The sequence below is a fragment of the Gopherus evgoodei genome, chromosome 6, assembly GCF_007399415.2.
Source record: "Gopherus evgoodei ecotype Sinaloan lineage chromosome 6, rGopEvg1_v1.p, whole genome shotgun sequence".
NCBI classification, from domain to species: domain Eukaryota; kingdom Metazoa; phylum Chordata; order Testudines; family Testudinidae; genus Gopherus; species Gopherus evgoodei.
Genome location: NC_044327.1, coordinates 59,731,140 through 59,741,022, shown reverse-complemented (window position 1 = coordinate 59,741,022; position 9,883 = coordinate 59,731,140).

Genomic DNA, 9,883 nt, shown 5'->3' with positions numbered 1-9,883 from the left:
AAGTCCTTGAAACACAAATACTGAGAAATCAAATCTCCCTCTCCCCTCACCCAGAAGGTATGCAAAGTCAGGCTTAGTAAATCTAACACAAAGAGATTTTTCCCCTGACTTCTTCCTCCCACCAATTCCCTGGTGAGCTGCAGACTCAATTCCCTGGAGTCCCCACTAAAGAAAAACTCCAACACATCTTAAAAAGAAAGCTTTATATAAAAAGAAAGAAAAAGGACATTAAAAATAGTCTCTGTATTAAGGTGACAATATACAGGGTCAATTGCTTAAAAGAAAAAGTGAATAAACAGCCTTATCCAAAAAGAATACAATTTAAAACATTCCAGCAACTACACACATGTAAATACAAAAGAAAACAATATAAACCTATTGTCTTACTATCCTTGTACTTACAATTTGGAAACAGAAGATTAGAAAGCCAAGAGATAGAAAGATCACTCTCAGAGACGAGAAAAGGAACAGACCAAGAACAAAAGACTCACACCCAAAACTTCCCTCCACCCAGATTTGAAAAAGTCTTGTTTCCTGATTGGTCCTCCGGTCAGGTGTTTCAGGTTACTGTTGTTACCGCTTTACAGGTAAAAGAACATTAACCCTTAGCTATCTGTTTATGACAAGGACTTTGTTTATTTATGTATTTAACTCTGGACTCAGCTTCAAAGAAAACCCAAAGGGACAATGTTCCAAACCTGTCTATGTTTTCCATTTAATAGTGGAGAGCCCTTCCACCAGGTCATTTCCCCCTTCTGCCCCACCAAAAGGCATCTGTTTCAGCTCTAGTTTATTTTATACCAGGTAATGTTTTGGTTTGTGTTTGTATCCTTTTGGTAGCAGCCCTCACGTAAGAAATGAAGCTAGTTGCAGAGAAGATGAGTAGGGACCAAACTTCCTGTGATGTGCCAGCTTCTTAAAAAAAAGAAGAAAAAACCTTATCATCATATTCAGGATCTAAAGGATAGATTTTTTTTTTAACATTTAGCCTCTTAAATCAACTGAAATCAATACATTCACTCATTAGACTAATTGTAATAGTGTGACTGATATAACAGCAACTCTCTCTTCATCTGATGAGGGCTAGATTTATCTCCACTCAGGGAGACTGGATGACTTTGCACCCAAACTCAGATCCATACCTAGAAGTACTGTATTCTGTCATCAAGACACTGGGGCTGCCTTCCACAAAACTATTAAACTTCATAAGTCTTATATCACTGCAATATATTCTTACACAAAAAAAAAAGCACTAACCACTAAAATTCCTTTCATTCGAATTTTTAAACAGACCTGCATGTTTTGTTTTTTCCCCAGCCTGAATCTGGATAGGGCCTAAGCCAGGGAGCTCCTGACCACTATGAGACAATAGTTCTGGCTAGTCAAATTGGCTTTCATCCATCTCTTATTTATGGGGCTGTCCTTTTTTCTTTATTGAAATACCTACCTGCTTTCCATTCTTAAGCATCAATACAACACAGCATATTGCCAGGTGGACTGGTGACCTACTTTGAGACCATAATTCTGCCTTTAAAAGATGTTCAATGTAACTTTGAGTACTTTCCTTCCCAGAAGTTATCACATGTATAACACATTTCTTCCAATACAAAAGCAGCTTCTGCCTCAAAAGACCTGAGGCAAGACACCAGGTACTTGAAGACTGAGATACTGGGAGATGTTGACATGTATTCACTTTTGGGTTTTTAACATAGCAGCAATGCAGCTTAATTTTCTGGTAGTCAAGAATCATAAGCTATTTCCAACAAGGTCTTACACTGGCTCCCAGCAATGGTAACTAGCCATGCCTAAAAATATACTTGTTCTGACATCACATGACAGGAATGCATTTGTGCCATACTTTCATTTTAACACTACAGCATATGCTAACAAACAACCTTGAGGTCTCAAAAGAATGTTCATGTCTCCTTTTTTTATTTCTTGAACTTTTCATTTTTTCCAAATTTTTATGATTTTATATATATTTTCTATTCAAATATGGATGGAGATTCAAACATTTTGGCATATGAAAAGGGGTCTGCCTTAGCCAACTACTGATTCTTTCACCTTATATTTCAATATAAGGTTGCACAGAGAAGTCCTTTTTAGAGTAAGACCCATAGCAGGTTCACCTGCCACTTCTGCCCAGGGGGGTTACCTCTTCTACAGTGATTTTTTTCCCCTCTCTACTTTTCCCTAACTACATGTCAGCCCCTCTGAGAGAATTAGGTAGGACTGGAAGACCTTGGGAACATGTTAGAGACTAAAACAGTCTCAATAACACATGACCTGTTTGCCTGAGGCCTCCACTCTGTCACTGATTGTTGACACATACTGCACTGCAGCAGAAAATACCCCATATCTGCATGCTCCCTAGGTGAATCCACCCTTCCTGGGATGATTTGCTTGACTTGGTAGAGAGGCAACTCAGCATTAACTGGCTGCAGGTACTGCTTTTCCTCCCACAATTTTCTAGTGGAGGAACACTACTCACTCGGTATCAGAGGAAAAATGAAGCCCTCTGACTTCAAGGATCCTGCCTTCTTCCTAGGAAAGGCCCAAAGAGCTTCTTCCTTCAGCAGCACTCACAACCCTTATTATTTCCAATCTACCTGTGATCTCAGAATGGCTGAGATCACCCATATCCCAGAGACCTGTTCTAGATTAATAAACAACAGCTGAACAGGACAGTCCAAAACAGGAAACACTGGGCTCAGGTAGCGCATCAACTCAGTAAACGAAGTACACAGGCTTTTGCCTGCTGTTTTTAGAAACTTCGTGTTAGAGCTCATGAGAGAAAGCTACATTGCACGTCTGTGACATACTACATAGTTTTAAAAGAAGCCTTCCACTGGAAGTTTTTTTTCCCCAAAAAAATCTTTGATATGAAAATAATCTCCAATTTAAAGCTACAACACAGCACATTTGGGAAGTATTTATGCAACCAGCTGGCAATGCCAATACATTTGGGGAGGGGCAACCTATATGTGCATAAACTTCCAGGTACATAAAGGGAGGGAGACCTTTACTGTCCCCTTTATGAAGCAGTGTAGGAGCCAACCATAAATTAAAGTCCCTGAGTTCTCTGGGCAAAAGGACTACCCTAGACTAGCAACAGCAGTCATCTTGGGCACCCCAGTATGACAAAGGCTTAGGTTTACCTCTCCTTCCCTAACAGGCAGTTGAACTGAACTAGGGTGTGGTTGGAAGTCCATAGTGCATCCTTTCAACAGGTATCAGAACAGCCTTGCCAGCATGACCTCCTCAACAGCTCTAGGAGGAATTCTAGTGGACAAAGTTCCTGCAGCCAACACAAAACCTCTTCCAATATCTTGTTTCTCTCTCTATGTAACTTTAAACCATGGGCCCATAATCTGATCATAGTTTAATAGAAGACCTGAAAAAGCCAGTGGCAAAGTATAAAGATAGGAGCCATTTGCACTAAAAATAAGTGTGGTGAGATTACAAGGACTGCTTGGCAGCAGCTGGAATCTATTATACAACATCTTGAGCAGATGTGAAGTGGCTCTCACTGGGAATACTGCTAGACTGCTTCAGGGTCTGACAAAACCAGGTTTGCAAGATTCAGAAGTCTGATAACATTATTTACACCACTGAACAGAGCTTCCTGTGTGTGGAACAGTGGGCTCAGTGAGGTACACTACTTGTTTCTGCAGTATTGTAATTAAGAGAGTTTCAGTGGCATGTTTTCCCAGGCGCTATATAGATTAGAAGTTTCCAAGTGGATATATTTATAAACACACCAGGGACTGAATCATAGTCTTTTGCTTCTGTCTTTATTTCATGTCCTCAGTACTTTTTTTTCTGATGTTTGAGGCAGCCTATATGTGAGACAACTCTGGGATGATGAGATTCAGTGCTGAACGGAAACAGCTTGAAATGAGGAGTTAAGGCATGCTATACCCTCTGCTTCCTTGGAGTCAACATCAATAAACCAGTCAAACAGAAGATAAAACTCTTCTTTCATGTTCCTAATGCTTTAAGAGGAAAGAAGGTCTTGTAGTTAAGGCACAGAACTGGGAGTCATAAGATTTGGATTCTATTCCCAGTTCTACCACAAACTTTCTGTGTTAACATGAGCAAGTCACTTGATATCTTTGTATCAGTTTCCCCATCTGTAAAATGGAGACAACAAAACCAACCTACCTACCTTCCAGAGTAGTCCTGAGGCATTATTCATCAGTGTTTGTAAAGTGATTTAAGATCCTTGTTGGGAGGCACTTTAGCAGGACAGTTATTATTGAGCTAGCACTTTGATACTGAAGTGGATTTTGAGACCCATGTCCACAAAAGTTAGCACTTAAAAGTATTGAAGAATGAACCATTCTCTGCTAGCCTCTATGGTATCTGAATTAGCATCTCAGCTTTCTGCTTTTGAGCAGAAAATTGCCAGAGCTCATTTCTCCTCAGGCTTTCTGCATCTTGCGGGTGTAACCTAGCATTGCTGGTTAACAAGGAAGCCATTTCAGTTTCAGCTTGGAAACAGCATCAGAAGTCTGCTTAAAATGGCCAGTTGCTAATGTGGCTCTCAGCAAACTTGTTGTAAGAAGGTATTATTAGAAGAAAGTTGAAGAGTGTAAAGGCAGGCAGGAGGGGCCTGAAGAAAGTTCTGGGTAGGGATGGCCAGGAAATTGCCTTATACATTTCAGAACAAAGTAATTTAGAACTGAAAAATTAAGCTTTTCATTTAAAAAGTATCAAAACAGGACATTGTGACAATTCTGAATTTTATTTATTTATTGCATTGGAGTTTCATCAAAACCAACCCTTTCCCAGTCTTGACTTTGCTGATTCAGCATTTTCAGATGCAAATTGTTTTTCTGAAATTTCTGACCAGTTCTAATTCTGGGTAGAAGTTCTGGAGTGAAACAAGAGTAGAGAGAGTCCTTTATGGATAATTCTATTTACATTAATTCCAGTTTTGCCAACACTTGTAATTGAGACTTGCAATATTTATTGTTCTCAAAGCCTCAGCTGCAGGAATCAAGTTATTGCCTGAGAATTCCAGCTTTTATTTGTTTAAAGTTTCTAGCACACATAGTTGCAGAAAGAAGGTAGAAAATGTGACCTCTAAATGCTAGAGGACCAAAAGGCAAAATCAAAAGCACCCACAATTTATTTTAAATTGGACTATTTTAAGTGAATCATGATTTTTTGGAACCTGATTTGAATGCTTGGGATTAGCGATACAGAATTTCATTGTTCAATGTTAGAAAGTGACTGATTCTTTACCACTCTCATATAATACAGAGTATGGACAAAACACCCCAAAGTCTACACTTTACAGATAATAAAAGCATTCACCCTGTTGATGGCACAGGCATTTTTTTTTTTTCAGAACAACTATGATGCTATCTTTGGCAATATATCATTTAATAACCTTGACCAGAAAATAATGATTTTTCTTCCATTAAACTTCCACATTCTGTTGAAAATGTTATTGATCCAGTAGGCTGTGAGACCAAGAAAAAAAAAATCAGTGGACTATTCCAGTTCCACATGTATGCTCTGTGGGCAATAGGAAATAGTAGGAGTTCAATGTATTTAACATTAATACCCGAGCTGGCTAGAACTTTTCCACTGGAATGGTTTTACTGAAAAATGTACATTTTTTATTAGAGAAAAACCTAAAGAAATATTTCATTTTGGGTTAGCTTGAATCAAATTGGAACATTTTATTGTTAAACTGATCAAAATATGGTTTCAAATCAGTTCAGCAAAACATAAGCAGCATTTCCCTATTAGCAGATTGCCTTGTACGAAATGGTTGGATCACATTCTCTCCTATGGGCTTGGCTTCCCCAGGGACTACATCTCCTATAATGCAAAGTGTATTTTCTCTGACTGAACCGTATAATCTATTGTTGAAGTCAGGGGCTTGGCCCATGGAGAGGAATTGGGACATCAGTCTCCCAGACTACAACCCTCCCTGAGGCAATGCACCACTGTGGGAATGTACATTTTATTATTGAACTAATTATATAAACAAGATGGTTTGGGTCAATTCAGTAAACAAAAGCATTAGGTTTGTGGAATGTCAAACTGTTTTTCAACCAACATTTCTGAATGGGAATTTCTGTTCCCCCCACAAACATTCAAAACCTTGGGACAAATGCAAATACTGAAGTGTTGTAACTTACTATGGGATAGAAATTCTGAATTTTGCTTAGTTATCATTAATACCACTTGCAGGCAACTTAACTCAAATAACTGAGATCACAGTATCAAATGCTAGAGGGAAGCTGGCTTTATACTGAGAGTTGAACAGTTGCCTAAAGCCTCCAATAGAAATTGGCCAATTACCTACTAACATTTCTCCCAGAGTAGACTAGATTTCAACTTTCACACAATCCCTATGTATAGAGTCCTCTGTACACTCGTTCTTAGTGCTTTGTACAGCTTTCAATGTTTGGGACTGGTCCAAAATTATTATACCCAATGCTTATTGTCAAACATATGCATAGTTCTTTCTTTCTTAAGCATATGGGTTAATTGTATCAATGTGCTTTTTCATGGCAGACAGAGCAGCTAGCCAAGCACTTTCTAGAGAAATTTCAGTTTTACAGAACTCAGTGAGAGATATTTTGGGACTGAGAAAAACTCCCATGCATTTCTACTCTTATTCACCTAGTATATCCCCCAAAGATTCATAAACTAGGTCTTACATTACAGGTAACACTCAGAGTGGCTGATTTTATGCAATAACCAATCAATCAGTGCACATAGATGGTAGTTAAGTGAACATCTGATACCCATATTCAGACATCAGGATCTGAATAATTCTGAATTTTTCCACTGATGTTGGATCCATGTTCAAATCAAATCTAGTTCAGGTATTCATGCGTCACTACTTTTAACTCTTTTCATACTGGGCTTCTAATTTGAATCATTAATCAAAACAGATTCAGAGGCTGCATACATAGATGGGGTTTCAAGGACATATTAGCCAATAGTCCCTAACAGCAGCATCTCAGAACTGTAATTTTCTAGGGGGGAGTGAGGAGGCTCTTTTTCGCCGCATTTTAGCAAAAAAGAATGTTATGGCTTTAATCCTGGTTATTATAATTCAGGGGTGAAATGTATGGATCAGTAGTAACTGCAGGCACTTCTTCACTGTGTATGAGTTATTGTGTTACAGCTGATTAAATAGTATTTGATAGTCCAAAACTATCAGATAGTTTAGGCCTTTTCTTAGTTTGACAGTCATTTGTGAGCCATTCCTGATTTCTGCAAGTGCATTTGTTGTTCATGTGTATTACCTAAATGATTTTCAGAGTTTGGTTGGTTTGCAAACTGTTCATGAGATATTCTCTACAGCAGTGGTTCTCAAACTTGTTCCCAAAGCTTTCCCTGCACAAGCAGCGGAACAAGTTTGGGAATCACTGCTCTACAGCTATGTGTTCTTCACTATTCACGGTGTAGGATTGGTCACATGGGTTTGTTTCTGCTCCCTAACTTTAACAGGATGACAACAAATGGAGAATAGTAAAGATATGTTTCTGGTTCAAACATTATGAAACACTGAGAATTTGCCAAGAAAATAGTCATCTAAATTGTTGTGAATAGTTAATAGAATTATCCCACAAAAGGCAATTGGGGAAATGTATTTAAAAATATGTCTGGAAAGCTGTTTCTTCTCTTTCATCCTCCACCCCCACATAATTACTTGATCAGTTCTAAATCAAGGGATAGTGGTAGCTGTGGGTGCGTGGAGGGGCTGAGGAGAGCCATTTTTATGGAAAGAAAGTATTGCACAATCCAATAGGAGCTACCAACAATCAGAGCAGGTCAGAAAAATTTCACTGAAACACTTCTTCCTTTAGAATTAGCCAGTTCAGCATCTGGAAAAATTTGCAGAAACAGTTCTACTTCCACAGACTTTTGATGGATCCCAGACAGCTCCCAGGACTTCCAGGATACCCAGCTCCTGTCATAACCTATTCCCAGATTTGGACCTTAGCATCCAAAATATGGGGGTTAGCATGAAAACCTCCAAGCTTAGTTACCAGCTTGGACCTGGTAAAGCTGCCACCACCCAAAAAATTAGAGTGTTTTGGGGCACTCTGGTCCCCCCAAAAACCTTCCCTGGGGACCCCAAGACCCCAATCCCTTGAGTCTCACAATGAAGGGAAATAAACCATTTACCTTCCCCCCTCCAGGTGTTTCCTCCCTGGGTTCCTGGAGAGATACACAGAAGCAAGCTCCGTGAATCTAAACAGAGGGACTCCACCCTCTCCTATTTCCAGTCCTGGAAACACAAGCACTTTCCTCTTCACCCAGAGGGTATGCAAAGTCAGGCTAGTAAATCTAACACACACAGATTTCCCCCTGACTTCTTCCTCCCACCAATTCTCTGGTGAGCACAGACTCAATTCCCTGGAGTTCCCCACTAAAGAAAAAACTCCAACAGGTCTTAAAAGAAAGCTTTATGTAAAAAGAAAGAAAAATACATAAAAATGGTCTCTCTGTATTAAGGTGACAAATACAGGGTCAATTACTTAAAAGAAATATTGAATAAACAGCCTTATTCAAAAAGAATACAATTCAAAGCACCCCAGCAACTACACACATGTAAATACAAAAAAACCATATAAATCACTATCTGATCTTTTGTACTTACAACTGGGAAACAGAAGATTAGAAAGCAATAGACAGAAATCCTCCCATAGCCAAGAGAGAGACAGGCAGAAGACCAAGAACAAAGGACTCACACACAAACTTCCCTCCACCCAGATTTGAAAAAGTCTTGTTTCCTGATTGGTCCTCTGGTCAGGTGTTTCAGGTTACTTTTTTCTAGGTGTAAGAGACATTAACCCTTAGCTATCTGTTTATGACAGCTCCACAGCAAGCAGGGACTATATTCTGTTTCACAAACACCACATTTTGAGTGTATTCTAAACATATTGCCATATATGTAAATATTGCCGAATTTCAGTTCCACAAAAATGAGAGTTTCTGGCTTTTTGTACTGCTTCAGGATTAAAATTATTTCCAAAACCTCAAAATTGAGGAATTAAAAATTAGTTTCCCTGCCAGCTCTACACAGAATACTGATTCCTAAACTACTGTAAGTGTCACATTGGAACTATAGAATTAGAAATGTCAGTGGTGTATGCACAAAATATTACACCCTATAGCCTGATCCAGCCCTTGAGGCACTGCAGCCAATACCTACAACTAGCACTACATTTTCTTTGTGTGTATAGTCAACAGCAGTGAGAAATATAGCAGGTTGTTCAGTATGTAGTGCATGTATCTTTAATGCATCAGCCAATGTTTTATATATAAAATTAGAGCATAGCCATATGCTTCTTGTAGGTTGTCTGTACATCCAAGTGTGACATTGGCAGACCAGCTAACCTGTGTGTGACCCATAACAACTAAACAAGAGGCATTACAATTATCAGGACAATTCACTAGCATGTGAATTTCGAAGAGATGTTCTAGACCAGCAATCATTAACCCATTCATTTGTAGAAATAGAAATCAAGGGGAGATGCTAAATGTGTTTGTCTGTGTACCTGTAACCTGCTAGACATTTACCAAAGTAATCAAATTAGCTTTTAGATGCTAACTCCTTTTCATTTCTTAATTGCCTTACATTATGTATGTTACTGTTCAGTTAACCTTAAGATCAAATATGTGAGATACTGCAGGAAACTAATTACCTACATTGTCTTCAGCTTATCTATCTCTGTTATAATGAAGGACTGGCTAATTGCCTTATGCAAATAAGTGTTACTAGATTACCTGTGTATGCAAAGGAAATTTAATGTTAACTTCAAAGACGTGTGTCAGTGTGTCTTTAGCAAAAAAGAATCCTCAATCACATGCTGTGCTCAAACCACTTAATAGCCTGCTTTAG